This window comes from Sarcophilus harrisii, chromosome 2 (assembly GCF_902635505.1).
Source record: "Sarcophilus harrisii chromosome 2, mSarHar1.11, whole genome shotgun sequence".
Classification (NCBI taxonomy): domain Eukaryota; kingdom Metazoa; phylum Chordata; class Mammalia; order Dasyuromorphia; family Dasyuridae; genus Sarcophilus; species Sarcophilus harrisii.
The window spans coordinates 358,984,544-359,000,673 of record NC_045427.1 but is presented as its reverse complement, the minus strand read 5'-3'; the positions used below and the strand labels follow the sequence as shown (position 1 = coordinate 359,000,673).

Genomic DNA, 16,130 nt, shown 5'->3' with positions numbered 1-16,130 from the left:
TCAGCCCCTTTCTCACTCTCTCTTTCCTTTCTACTTCCCTATAGCAGAAGATAGCAACTGAGTGTATATGTTATTGCCTTTTTGAGCCAATTCTGATAAGAAGTAACATTCAAATGTTGTTTATCAACTCCCATTTCCTTCATTATATAAGCTCTTCCTTTTGCATCTTTTTATATAATTTTTCTATTCTTCCTTTCCCTTCCTCCTTCTCTCAATGCATCTTTCTCTCCCTTTAATTTTATTTTTTTTAAATCATAACATTATATGCAACTCATATCTATGCCTTTGCCTAACATACTGTTTCTAGTTGCCCTAATAATAATAAAGTTCTTAGGAGTTACAATAAAATATAGAATTCTTCACAAATGTGTGTTTCATCTTGGGAAGGAACCATCCTCATATTCTCTATATCTTTCATTTTTACATTTGCTACCAAAGCAAGCATTCATTCCCATTAAAAACACTAGAAAGCAAAAGAGTAATTTCACTTTCCTTAAAATGATGAGTAGAATCCATTTAAAACCAAGAGCAAGCATTATTTATAAAGGGGGCAAGCTAGCTTTCCAATAAGATCAGAGTGAAACAAGGATATAGATTATCACCATTACTATTCAACATTGTACTAGAAATGGTAGCTATAGAAATAAGACAAGAAAAATAAATTAAAGGAATAAACATAGGCAAAGAGGAAACAAAATTATCAGTTTTTGCAGATGGCATAATGATTTGCTGAGAACCCTAAAGAGTCAATTTAAAAAATAATTTAAAATGATCATTTAAACAACTAATAAATTAAGCAGTTACAGGGTATAAAATAATTTCACACTAATCATCATCATCTCTACATATTGCTAACAAAGTTCGTTAGTAAATGATAGGAAAATAATTTCCATTTAAAATAATTTTAGACAGTATAAAATATTTAGAAAATATTTTGGAAAATGTGTTGGAAAATGTTGAAAATAGTCTAGAAGAAACTAGATATAGGCAAACATCTCATACTATATGTTCTATATGAACCATAAGTTTCAAATGTGCATATGGTATTATAAGCAAATTGGTAGAACATGGAAAAAATTGCATGTCAGATATTTGAATAAGGGAAAAGTTTATGCCTAGACAAGAAGTAAAGGGGTTCACAGAAGGTAAAATGAACAACATTTATTATATTTTCAATTTTATGCAAATAAAACCAATGAAGCTAAAATTAGAAGATAAGCATAAAATTGTTGGAGAGGAGATATTTATATTAAGTTTCTTTGAGATATGTAGAGAAATGAATTAAATTTATACAAGTAAAGGTTACTCTTCAATTGATAAACAGTCAAAAGATCTGAATAGACAGTTTTTAAAGAAAGAATACAAGCTACCAAAATCAATATGAAAATGCTCAAAACTGCTAATAATTCAAGAAATAGACATTAAAATTCTGAGGTGCCACCTCATACCATCAGATTGACAAAATTGAGAAAAAAAGGAAAATAACAAATGCTAAAAGGACTACAGAAAATGAGGTGCTTTAATGTACTGTTGGTTAATGTAATGTAAAATAGTCCAAACCATTCTCAAAATTGAACTATGCCCAAAAAACTTATTAAATTGCATATGTTCTTTGAACCAGCAATACTGCTATTAGAGTTATATCCCAAAGAGATCAAAGAATTAGGAAAATGACTCATATGCACAATAATATTTAGAGCTGCTCTTTTTGTGATATCAAAGAACTAAAAACTAAAGGAATAGCCACCAATTCATGAATGGATGAACAAGTTAAGAAAAATGAACGAGATAGAAAACAATTGTATCCTAAAAAATGGTGAAGGATATGGCTTTAGAAAAACCTAGGAAAACTTCTATGAACTGATGTTAAATTAAGTGAGCTGAATCAGGGTAATAATTAAATAACAAAAATATTATATATACAGAATTAAACTGAAAATGTAGGGAGAGAGGATGATAACAGGACACATGGCAGTTGGGAAGATTTAGTGAGAGGATTATGGAGGATATGTCAGAGAAGTCCCGTAATAGTGCAACCAGATAGGAAATAAGATAAGATATCTATCATAGGCTCCCTTCTTAAATTGACACTTTGAAATCTGTAATTTCACCCTCCAGTTACAGAGTCAGAGGATATTTATCATGTATGAGTTCCAAGACCCATTGGATCTTTCAGGATAATGAGGTATTCCCAAGAATAAACTTCCTGGGGCTTGGTGAAGTCAGTGAAGTCCCAAAGTTTTATAATCAGATGGGAAATAATAATATCAATCCTGAGCTCTCTGTTCTCATGAGGGGAGGACAGATAGATATAGGACTGTAGTTAGCAGGAATGGTTAGATCAAATAAGGTGGTTTTTTATTTTTGTTTTGTTTTGTTTTGAAAAATGGAAAACATCAGAAGGACCTGAGTTCAAATCTGGTCTCAGATACTTAACACTCTTAGTTGTATGACCCTGGGCAAGTCACTTAATCCCAATTGCCTCAAAAGAAAGAAAGAAAGAAAGAAAGAAAGAAAGAAAAAAAGAAAGAAAGAAAGAAAGAAAGAAACATGAAAATAACATCTTAAAAACAAAATTGGCCTAATGGTAAAAGAGACACACAAAGTCACTAAATAAAAAATATCCTTAAAATGAAAAGCCATTCCCTCAGTGATAAATGGTCAAAGCATATGAACAGTTTACAAAGGAAGAAATCAAAGATAGCTACAGTCACATGGAAAAAAAAAAGATCTAAATCCCTATTGACTAGAGAAATAAATTAAAACCTATCAGAAAAGACAAATGTTCGAGGGAAGGAGGGAAAAATAGGTACACTAATGAACTGTTGGTGGGGTTGTGAACTGGTTCAATTGTTCTTAAAAAGAATTTGGATTATATATAAGGTTATTAAAACAATACCCTTTGACCTAGTAATAACACTACTAATTCAATATTCCAAAGAGTTTGAAGAAAAAGTAAAAGGACAATATATACAAAAGTACTTATACTAGCTCTTTTTTGTAGTGGCAAAAAAATAGAAATCAAAGAATATTTATCAATTAAAGAATGGCTGAACAAATTGTGGCATATGATTATGATGACTACATCAATTATGGCACAAGACATTACAAGGAGTATAGTTTAAGAAAAACATAGCAAGGCCTTTGCAAACTGTTGCATTTTAGATAGGAATAGTAATGTTGTAGTAATGTTCAGATATGAAAGACTTGGCTTTCTGATCAATACAATGATCCAAGATAATTCCAAAAAAAATTCATGATGAAAAATGATACCCACCTCCAGAAAAAGAGGTGATGAACTCTAAGTGAAACTTGAAATATAAGTTTCTCACTTCCTTTATTTTTTCTTGTTTTTGAAATACAATTAATAGGAAAATATGTTTTGCATGATTTTACATCTATAATTGATATGATATCTCTTGCCTTATTCACGGGTGGAGAAGTAGATGGGAGTGAGAGAAAGCATTTGGAACTCAAAATTTAGAAAAAGAATTAAAAATGTTAGAAAATTTTCAAGAGAAAAAAGTGGACAAGGGATTCAAGTGTTGTAAGGTTCAAATGAGCTAAAGTATTTTAAGTGCTTTTCAGGACTTAAAGAACTACTTGTAAGTAAATTACTATGATTATTCCTTTTTAAATTTTTATAATAGCCTTTTATATTTCCAAATACAAGAAAAGATAGTTTTCAACATTCACCTTTACAAAACCTTGTGCTCCAAATCTTTCCTCCTCCCTCCTTCCCTCTTTCCCTAAACAGCAAGCAATCCCTTACAAGTTAAACATGTACAATTCTCTGGGCTTATATCCCAAAGAGATACTAAGGAAGGGAAAGGGACCTGCATGTGCCAAAATGTTTGTGCCAGCCCTTTTTGTAGTGGCTAGAAACTGGAAAATGAATGGATGCCCATCAATTGGAAAATGGTTGGGTAAATTGTGGTATATGAATGTTATGGAATATTATTGTTCTGTAAGAAATGACCATCAAGATGAATACAAAGAGGCTTGGAAAGACTTACATGAACTGATGCTGAGTGAAATGAGCAGAACCAGGAAATCATTATATACTTCAATAACAATACTGTATGAGGATATATTCTGATGGAAGTGGATATCTTCAACAAAGAGAAGATCTAATTCAGTTCCAATTGATCAATGATGGACAGAATCAGCTACACCCAGCAAAGGAACACTGGGAAATGAGTGTAAATTGTTTGCATTTTTGTTTTTCTTCCCAGGTAATTTTGACCTTCTGAATCCAATTCTTCCTGTGTAACTATCTGATTCTTCACATGTATATTGTATCTAGGATATACTATAACATATTTAATATATATAAGATTGCCTGCCATCTAGGGGAGGGCATGGAGGGAGGGAAGGGAAAAGTCCGAACAGAAGTGAGTGCAAGGGATAACATTGTAAAAAATTACCCATGCATATGTACTGTCAACAAAAAGTTATAACTTTTTAAAAAATGTACAATTATTCTAAAAATATCTCCATATTTGTCATTCTGCACAAGAAAAGTCAGATCAAAAGGGGAAAATGCATGAGAAAGAAAAAAACAAACTAACAACAAGGGAAAAAATGGATATAGTATGCATTGATCTGCATACAGTCTCCTAAATTCTCTCTCTGGATGTGGATGGATTCTTTCCATCACAAGTCTCTTGGAATAGCCTTGAATAACCTCATTGCTGAAAAAAGCCAAGTCGATCAAAGCTGATCATCACATGATTTTATTGCCATATTCTCTTACTTTTATTCACTTCACTAAGCATCAGTGTATGTAAGTCACTCCAGGATTTTCTGAAATCAGCCTACCCATTATTTCTTATAGATCAATAATATTCCATTACATTCATACATCAGAACTTATTCAGCCATTCCCCAATTTATGGGCATCCATTCACTTTCCAATTTCTTGTCACTACAAAAAGAGTGGCTACAAACATTTTTCCACATATGGGTCCTTTTCCCTTTTTATGATCTTTTTGGGATACAGACCCAGTAAAGACACTGCTGGATCAAAGGATATGCACAGTTTGATAGCCCTTTGGGCATAGTTCCAAATTTCTCTCTAGAATGGTTGCATCAGTTCACAACTCCATGAATAATGCATTAGGTCTCAGTTTTTTAAATATCCATTCCAACACTTATTATTAACTTTTTCTTTCATTTTAGCCAATCAGAAAGGCATGAGGTATTACCTCAGAGTTGTCTTAATTTGGATTTCTCTAATCAATAATGATTTAGAGCATTTTTAATATGACTAGAAATGGCTTTAATTTTTTCATCTGAAAATAGTTTCTTCACATCCTTTGAAAAATCTATCAACTGAGGGGGGAATGGCTTGTATTCTTATAACTTGAGTCAATTCTCTATATATATTTTAGAAATGAAGTCTTTATTAAAAACCTTGCATATAAAAGTTTTTTCTCAAGTTTCTGCTTTCCTTCTAATCTTGGCTTTTGTTTGACCAAAAACTTTTAAATTATAATTCTCTGAGAACACTAAAGGCAAAATGCCTCCAGATGAAGCCTCAAAGGGGGATATGAACTCATTGCCAACTCAAAAAGTTCTCTTGGAAGAATTCAAAAAGGATTTTTAAAAAGTTAAAAGAAAATGAGGAAAGGAAATGAGAGCTTTACAGGAGAGTTTGGAAAAGGAAACAAATTAACTTAAGAAAACAACTCCTTAAAAATAAATTAAAAATTTGGTGGAAATATGTATAGAAGAACTGCACACATTTGATATATATTGGATTAATTTCTGTTTGGAGGAAGGAATAAGAAGAAGGGAGAAAAAACAAAGTTTTGCAAGAGTGAATGTTGAAAACTATTCTTGCACATATTTTGAAAATCAGAAGTTATTCATAAAAAAATTACATTTGACAAAAAAGGGAAAAGATATACTAAATAAAACCATGTCTTAAAAATAGATTTGGGGGGGGGGGAATTGGAAAAAGAAAACAACTCCTTGAAAAATAGAATTAGAAGGGCAACTAGGTGGCACAGTGGATAGAGAACCAGCCCTGAAGTCAGGAGAACCTGAGTTCAAATCTGTCCTCAGACATTTAACACTTCCTACCTGTGTGACCCTGGGCAAGTTACTTAACTTCAATTGCCTCAGGGAAATAAAAAGAAAAATAGAATTAAAGGAATGGAAAAAGAGAACAACCTAAAAACAGAATTGGTAAAATGGAAAAAATAGCAATTCCTTAAAAATTGAATTGGTGAAATGGGGAAAAAAATGAACAAAGCAACTCCTTTAACAGTACAATTGGCCAAATACAAAAGAAGGTTAAAAGGCTAACTGAAGAAAATAATTTATTTAAAAAATAGAACTAGACAAATGTAAGTGAATGATTCAATGATATAGCAAGAATCAGTCAAACAAAACAAAAAAGAAAAGAAAAGAAAACAGAAGAAAATATAAAATACTTCATTGGAAAAACAACTGACCTGGAAAATAGATGCAGGAGAGGTAATATAAGAATTATTGAACTACCTGAAAACCATGTTGGAAAAAAGAGCTCGAACAACATCTTTCAAGAAATCATCATGGAAAACTGCCCTCATATTTTAGCACCAGAGGGCTATTAAAATAGCCGTTAAAAGAATCTACCAATCACCTCCTGTAAGATACCCTAAAATGAAAATGCCAAAGAATATTGTAGCTAATTTCCAGAATTATCAAATCAAGAAGAAAATAACGCAAGCACCCAGAAAGAAACAATTCACATATCAAGGAGCCATAAGCAAGATTATCCAGCTCTTAGCAACTTTCACTTTAAAGGATTGAAGGGCCTGCAATATGACATTCCAAATGGCAAAAGAACTTGGACTTCAGCAAAGAATTAACTAGTAAGCAAAATTAACCATTATCTTTCAGGGGAAAAGATAGAAATTCAATGAAATAAGGGTTTTTCAATTATTTTTGATAAAAAGATCAGAGCTGAACAGAATATTTGATCTTCAAATACAGAACTTAAAAGAAGCATAAGAAGGTTAAAAAAAGGAAGGAAAAAACCTATATTTTAAAAAGTGATAATGTTTATATCCCTACATGTGAAGATAATATATGTAACTTTTGAGAACTATATTTTTGGTAGACTATTCTTAGAGGATGTATTATAAGTTGACTTTAATATGAGCATATAAAAAAGAAACTAGAGGTGGAAAATGAATTGTACTGGAAGAAAAGGAAAGGGGAAGTAAAATGGAGTAAATTACATCAGAAAAAAAGAACAAAAAGATCTATTATAGTTGAGAGAAAGAAGGGAAGAAGATTAGCATTGTTTGAATCTCAATTTCATAAGAATTGGCTCAAAGAGGTAATATTGTATATATTTAATTTGCTATAGAAACTTGTCTCACCCTATAGGGAGCTGGGGGGTAAAGGGAAAGGAAAGGGGAAGACTAATAGAAGGGAAGGCAGAAGTAGAAGAAGAAAGGAGGGAGGGGCTGAAAAATGGATGACAGATTAAGGAGGTGATGGTCAGAAACAAAACCCTGGTGAGGAGGGAAAGGGGAAAGGAGAGAGAAAAGTATAAATAGGGAAAACATCTCCTGATTATGGCCTTAATTTCCTCTTCAGTGGTGATAGGTTTTGCCTTTTCATTTTTGATACTGTAATTTGATTTTCTTCTTTCCTTTTTTTTAAATCAAATTAACCAAAGGTTTATCTATTTTGTTGGTTTTTCATAAAACTCTTAGTTTTATTTATTAATTCAATAGTTTTCTTGCTTTAAATTTTATCAATCTCTCCTTTGATTTTCAGAATTTCTAATTTGGTATTTAATTGAGGTTTTTTAATTTGTTCTTTTTCTGACTTTTTTAGATACATACCAAATTCATTTATCCTCTCTATTTTATTCATGTAAGCATCTAGAGATATAAAATTTCTCCTAAGAACTGCTTTGGCTACATTCCAAAAGTTTTTTCATACTGTCTCATTATTGTCATTCTCTTGGATGAAATTATCAACTGTTTTTATGATTTCTTGTTTCAGCCATTCATTCTTTAGGATTAGATTATTTAATTTCCAATTGGTTTTTAGTTTGCCTTTCCCTGGTCCTTTATTTAATGTATTTTTATTGCATCATGACCTTAAAAAGATGCATTTATTATTTCTGCCTTTCTGCATTTGTTGTGAGATTTTTATGTCATAATATATGGTCAATTTCTTTGTAGGTGCCATATACCACTGAGAAGAATGGATATTCCTTTCTATTCCCATTAAAATTTCTCCAAAGGTCAATCATACCTATTTTTTCTAAAATTGTATCAACCTCTTTAACTTCTTTCATGTTTGTTTTGTGATTAGATTTGTCTGGTTCTGATAGAAGGAGGTTGAGATCCCCCATTAGTATAGTTTTGCTGTCTATTTCTTCTTGCAACTCACTGAACTTTTCAAGGAATTTGGATGCTATACCACTTGGTGACTTTATGTTTAATGTTGATATTCCTTTGTTATCTATGACACCCTTTAGCAGGATATAGTTTCCTACCTTATCTTTTTTCATCAGATCTATTTTTGCTTTTGCTTGATCTGAGATCAGGATCACTATCTACTTTTTTTTATCTATTTTAGCTGAAGCATAATCGATTCTACTCCAGCCTTTTACCTTTACTCTGTATGTATCTCACTGCTTCAAATGAATTTTCTTATAATTAACATTTTGTAAATTCTGGCTTTTAATCCACTCCGCTCCATGGTATATTGTTGAATTTCCATCTTTTTTTCCTGAACAATAATGCTTAGTTTTGCTGGGTACCCAGTTTGCTGAGTAGTTGATTGTTGGTTGTAGTTGAAGCTCCTTTGCCTTCTGGAATATCATATTCTAAGTTCTTTAATCATTTAAAATGGAATCTTCTAGGTCCTGGGCAATCCTGATTGTAACTCCTTAATATTTGAATTATTTCTTTCTGGTTGCTTGCAATATATTCTCCTTTATCTGATAATTCTGGAATTTAGCTACAATAAATATTCCTTAGCTTTTCAATGACTATTTTATTCTCTGGTTCTAGGATATTGGTAGAATTTTCCTTGATGATTTCTTGAAAGATGTTGTTCAGGCTCTTTTTTTTATCATGGCTTTCAGATAGTCCAATAATTGTTCACCTATTCAGCAAAAATGAGTATAATCCTTCAGAGAAAGAGGTGGATTTTCAAACATTTGTGATGAAAGGACCAGAGCTGTATGGAAAATTCAATTTTCAAATAAAGAATTCTGGAGAAACATAAGGAATAATCAGGAAAGTGTTATCATAAGGGACTTATTAAGGCTTATCTGTTTACATTCCTATATGGAAGGATGATATTTGTAACTCATTAGAACTTTATCATTATTGTGGCAGTTAGAATGAGTATATATAGACAAGTGTGGGTTGAATATGAAAGGATAACATCTTTTTAAAAAATTATAAAATTAGGGATTGGAGAAGAATGTACTGGAAGAAAGGGAAAAAGAGAAGTAGAGTGGCACAAATTATCTGCCATTAAAAAAGAGGCAAGAAAAACTTTACAATGGAGGGAAGAGACAGAGAAGAGGATAAGAGAGTGAACCTTATTCTCATCAGAACTGGCTCAAAGAAGAAAGTATATATATATATATATATATATATATATATATAGAGAGAGAGAGAGAGAGAGAGAGAGAGAGAGAGAGAGAGAGAGAGAGAAAATAGATTTCTACACTGCTATTAAGTTAATAACAGTGTAGAAATCTATTTTATCCTTCAAGAAAATAGGAGGGAAATGGAATATGAGAAGAGGGGATAGGTGAGAAAAGATAGGGCATACTGGGAAATGGAGTGGTCAAAAGCAAAACACTTTTGAGGAGGGAGTGGGTAAAAGGAAAGGGAGAATAAATGTGGGGAAATAGTTAGCAATAATAATTATAAAAAGAATTGTAAAGCATGTTTCTCTGAGAAGATCTCACTTCTCAAACATAAAGTGAACTGAGTCAAATTGATTAAAAAAAAAAATAAGAGCCATGCTCCAATTGATAAATGATCAAAAGATATGATTTGTGCTCAAAGGGCTACAAATCTCTGTATATGCTTTGACTTAACAACACCACTACTTAGCATAAATACTAGAAGAGAGTCAAAAAAAAAAAAAAAGGAAAATGATCTATTTGTACAAAAGAAAATTTATAGCAATTCTCTTCTCAGGGCAAAAATAATTGGAAATTGAAGATATGCCTATCAATTGAGGAATGGCTCAATAAACTATTGTGTGTTTATGATGGAATGTTATTACTCTATGGGAAATGATGAGCACTATGCTCTCAGAAAAAGAAAAAAAAAACTTGGAAAGTCTTCCATAAACTCAAGCAAAGTGAAATGTACTGTATTCAGAGTAATAGCAATATTCTAGGATGACCATCTTTGAATGACTTTGCCATTCTCACTAGTATAATCCTCCACAAGACTTAGGATGAAAAATCCTATTCATACCCAGATAAGGAACTAGTTGTATCCAAATACAAATTGAAGCATTCTCTTTCTTTCTTTCTCTCTTTTTTTAACTTATTTTTTCTTGAAGGGCTATATTTTCTTAGGGTGGAAGATCTATGTATTTTTTTTTCACAATTTGACTTTTATGGAAATGTTCTGCATAACTTTCCAAGTGGTTTATTAATTGTGGGTGGCCACAAGGGAGAAAGTCTTGAACTAAAAAACTTTAAAAACAAATGTAAAAAAATAAACTTTTTTTTTAATGTAAGTGAGGAAAATATTAAATAAAGAAATAAATTTTTAAAAAACAATAATTCTTATATTCTCTATCCTGTGTAGAGGGCTGAAACTCTTGAGTCGATGCATTGAGGTCAGGACAGCCAACCACTTGAGGCTAACTACCGATTGGACAATACTCTATGGGCATATGCTTGGGAAATGGCCCTTCCCACTATCCTGTGCTGACTTGATAATTGGTATATACAGAGGATTGTAGGAGGGACTAGGGGGTGAAGTAAGACTAGCCAGAGTCACTTTTGGTGATGGACAAGGAAGAAGGTGGTTGTGGAGATCCTACTTCCATCCCCTTCACTTCTACCCCTAAAGACCAAGAATAAAGACTGAGGACTTTTGCTTATCCTGACTCTAGCTGATTCTAAGGTATCCTGGGTGCTAGCATGGTCATCACAATCCTGGATCTATTTTCTAGGTCAGTTGTTTTTACCATGAAGTATTTTGCATTTTCTTCTATTTTTTTTCATTTGTTTTGTTTTACTGATACTTGCTGTCTCTTTGAGTCATTTATTTCCATTTGTCCAATTCCAATTTTTAATGAATCATTTTCTTCAGTTAGTTTTTTTTTTTTTTTACCTTTTTTTGTATTTGGTTAGCTGTACTTTTAAAGGAGTTGTTTTGTTCAGTGGATTTGTTTTTTTCATTTTGTCAATTTAATTTTTCAAGGAGTTGTTATTTTTAAGAAGTTGCTTTCTTCAGTATATTTTTCCATTTTGCCAAATTTATTATTTGAATTGTTTTCTTCAGTCAATTTCTATGTTTCCTTTTCTAAGCTGCTGGCTCTTTCCCTCAACCTTTCATACTTCTGTATACCACTGTATACACTGTATACTTCTGTATACCACTCATTTCTTTTTCCCATTTTCCTTCTATCTCTCTTTTAAGATCATAAAAGGATCTCTTTTCAAGAGATACTCTTTCAAGAGAACCTTTTGAGCTGAACACAAGTTCATATCCCTCTGTGAGGTTCACCCCAGAGCAATTCATTTTTGTTGTCCTGCTCTGAATTTGTGTTCTATTCTTCCTTGTCTTCATACTAGCTGTCTGTGGTCAGGACTCTTTGGTTTTTTGCTCATTTTTAAAAGTTGAGCTTTGCTTCTATGGCCCAAGGGAAATTGTTTCAAACTTTTTTTTGAAAGGGGACATGGACCTCTCCTTGGCTATGGTGGGCTAAGGTTGGTGGTGCTGCATGCTTCCCCACTGTGCTGGATAAACATGGCCAAGTCCTACCTGTTACATTGATCTTCCAAAGCTCACAATTTATCTTCTGTCTTTGTGTTGGAAATCTCACAGTTGGTCTGCTGATCCACTGGTCTTTTGAACAAGGAGAGAGTAACCAATGTAGCTTTATTTTGGTGAAGAGCTTCCCACTAGATTTCCCGCGCCAGGCCTCCCCAGAGTCTCTACCCTTGACTAACTTCACTGCACTGCACCAGCATTGGGCTGCATTGCCCCTTGCCCAATTAGACAGATCTTCCCTGAAATCTTTCCAAGATATCTTAAGCTGGAAATTTATTACACTGAATGTGGCTTCGGTCACTCCAAAATTAATTCAGGGTCTTAATCTAGTGTTGATTTTGAGGGAAATTGGGGAGAGCACAGGCAATGTTCTATCTACTCTCTGCCATTTTGTCTCCTCCTCCATGGTTATTATTATTAACTATTATTATTTCTAGTGAAGCTGGATGATTTTAATCACATTTTGAAAAACATTGGAGCATGTGGAAAGATTTTTTAAAAACATATTAGATCCACTAGATCCCAGTTTTGCAGATCTTCTGTCAAGTACACACATCATACAGTATACCAGTAGGGATGCAACTGCCCCTGAGAAGACAGAAGCACTCATCCTAAGCATGTCAGAAAAATTATGGGGCTACTAGCATTCCTGTCTTCTTCAAGAAATTTTTTACATCATAATGCCCTTCAATAACAACATCAATAACAACAGTAGCATTTATATAGAGTTTCAACATTTGTTAAGCACTCAGACCTACAAAAACTTATTTTTCTGCCTATCCTATATATAGGTTAACTTTTGCAGATCTCTACAAGCCCTGGGTATGTTACACACTAATTTCAGCATAGCTTGAAAATAGTTTTATACTAGGAGAGTGATGGTTACCAGAAGAGGGCTGCATTCGCTAGTAGAGGACTCAATGACAGCAAGACTCATTATTCCATCAACAAATTAGAGTTCTTGGCTTTTAAGTGAACTTGTCACTGAAAAAATTTGAGACTATGTGAATGGAGAACGGATGACAAACTGGCTTGTAATCTGACAAGCACAAAGTTGGATGCCGCCAAGAGGTGGATGCTGGCCAATGATGAATTCAGTGTGCATACCCAGCCAGGGAAGACTAACATAAATGTAAATACATTAATCAACAGGGTCCAGAGTATGCTAAACCAAGGTTACCACCATACCAGAGGTGAATGTGATAACATTTAGAAAGCAGCTTCTAGAGAGTCTAGGACTTCCTCCAAAGAGTGGGATATCCATAAAAATAAACATTGTAGTAATCACTAGTTTTTTTCTGCACTGATTGTCCATTGAGAGAAACTGAAGGTTGAAGGCCTACAAGAAAATATACAAAAGAGACAGATAGGCAGAAATAAAGAGAAAGAGACACAAAGAGACAAACAGAAAGACTGAAAATGAGACAAACACACACACACACACACACACACAGAGAGAGAGAGAGAGAGAGAGAGAGAGAGAGAGAGAGGACTCCAAGGACACAAGTTTAGCTTTTAGCTTTTCAGAGGTACTCTGCTATAAAAATAACAGAAACTGGCATTGTAAAATGTTGCCTAGAATTATCATAAGTTTTTATGAGATATGAGACTACAATCACCAAAGAGCATTTATAAAGTGCCTCCTGTTTGCCAAACACTATACTAGGCACTGAAGAAACAAATATAAAAATGACTCATCCCCTGTCTTCAATAAGCTTCTACCAGTAGGACCCAACTTGTTCACAGATAAAGAGTGTGTGTATGTGTGTGTGTGTGTGTGTGTGTGTGTGTGTGTGTGTGTAATAAATACACAGTGACAGGGAGTGAGGAGTACTAACAACTGGAAGATTCAGGAAACCCTCCCTGAAGGAGATGTTACTTGAGCTAAGTAAGGGATAATTTAAAGGGAAGAAGCAATCCCAAGGTATGGAAGGGAGGAGAAAGCACATTCCAGAATCAGGGACAGTCTATAAGAAGGAATTAAGGTAGAGGTGAAGCATCAAGACAGAAAATATGTATCAAGGACAACACAACTTCCACTAAGGTAATGTTTTCCATATTTTAGCTCTCTAGTTCCTTATTCTTTATTGTGATCTAAATAAGGATATGATTTTTGTTTCTTAGAATTTTGTAACTACAAGTGCTATCTTTCCTTAATTTGAGGAATATAAATTAATATTGTTTGCTATAAAATATATAGAATTTGTTTCCAAAATTTTTAGTGCAATTTTAAGCTACCAAAATTATTTTTGTTCAATTGTTTTGGGTTTTTTTGTTTTTGTTTTTTTTGTTTTTGTTTTTTGCTTTGTTTTCTTTTGGGGTTTTAGAAGCAATCAAGATTAAGTGACTTGTACAGGATCTCACAAGTTAGTAAATATCTGAATCTGAATTTGAATTCAAATCTTTCTGATTACAGGGCCAGTGTTCTGTCTACCATACCACCTAGCTGCCCCTAAAGTTTACAACTCACTGGGAATTTTGGGACATCCTGTTCATGCATACACACCTAAGTAAAGTTTTATATCTCTAATATTATCTTTCTGTGTGGGAATTTTATAGCCTTTTTCTTATGGATTCTGAGTTAGCATTTCACATGTGGAATCCCAAGGGAGAAAAAAAAATTACGTGTCTCTATACTGACATTACAGAATAATTTAAGCCTATTCTTGGCATTTTCTAGAAGACTTCCACATACTGTGTAAGTCTTAATTGTCTCTTGCTTTTTGCTTTCACCCCTAAAACCCAATGGGAACATCTCCCGTTTTTGCCAAATAATATAAAAAGAAATATGCATTTCTCTAGCTCCTACAAGGTGACAAGCAACCGCTTTGCAAGTTTTATCTCATTTATCTCATATATCTCATATATCATTTAATCTCATAACTGTGGAAGGTAGTTACTATTATTGCCTCCATTTTATGTAGGAGGAAATGGAGACAGATTTCAAGGTACCACTTTTAGTGTTTTAGACTAGATTTAAACTTCATTCTTCCTGATTCCCCATGTTCTATCCATTAGACTACCTTGCTGCCTCAGAGAACCCCAGAAACAAAACATCCTTCCGGGTCTAGGTAATCTGAAATCACTCAGCATAACTAAGACCCTCTAGTCCCTCTTTTAAGGTTGCCTAGAATAAACTAAAGTAAATTCCACACCATATTCTCATTCCCTTCAACCAGTCTTTGTACTCAAAGAATCCAGAGAGCAGCTCTGAAAGGACTGATAATAGATAACACTTTGATACCCCCAAATTAACCATCATGGAACCCTACCCCACTCACACCTCCAATCAAGGAAGCATTTCTAACATAATCAAAGATAAAACATTTTTTTACACAACTTATAAACTGATCCAACCACTCTAGAGAACAATTTGGAACTGTGCCCAAAAGGCTATCAAACTGTGCATACTCTTTGATACAGCAGTTGTCTTTACTGATGCCTGTCAGTTGGAGAATGGCTGAATCAATTATGGTATATGAATGTTATGGAATATTATTTTTCTATAAGAAACAATCATCACAATAGTTTCAGAAAAACATGAAAAGACATACATGAACTAATGCTAAGTGAAGTGAGTCGGACTAAGAGAGCATTGTATACAGTAACAGCAAGATTATGTGATAATCAATTATGACAAATGTGACTCTTTGCAACAATGAGATGATTGAGGGTAATTCCAATGATCTTGTGATGAAGAGAGCCCTCTGCACCAAGAGAGAGGACTGGAAGAACTGTGTGGATCACAACATAACATTCTCACTCTTTTTGTTGTTGTTTGCTTGCATTTTGTTTTCTTACTCATTTTCTCTCCTTTTTGATCTGATTTTTCTTGTGCAGCAAGATAATTGTATACTATTTTACAAATATTGGATTTAACATATACTTTAACATGTATAACATATACTGGATTGCTTGCATCTAGGAGAGGAAGTGGGGGAAGTAGGGAAAATTTTGGAACACAAGGCTATGCAGGGGTCAATGTTGAAAAGTTATCTGTGCATATGTTTTGAAAATAAAAAGCTTTACTTAAAAATATTTTTTTAAAAAATGTGCATACTCTTTGATCCAGCAGTATTTCTACTGAGCTTATTTTCCAAAGAGATCTTAAAGAAGGGAAAGGGACCTACATGT

General features: G+C 33.3%; 1 pseudogene; it reads right to left on the bottom strand.

Moving 5' to 3' along the window:
• Nucleotides 1-343: 343 nt before the first annotated feature.
• Nucleotides 344-441, bottom strand: LOC111718871 (annotated as a pseudogene).
• Nucleotides 442-16,130: the final 15,689 nt, after the last annotated feature.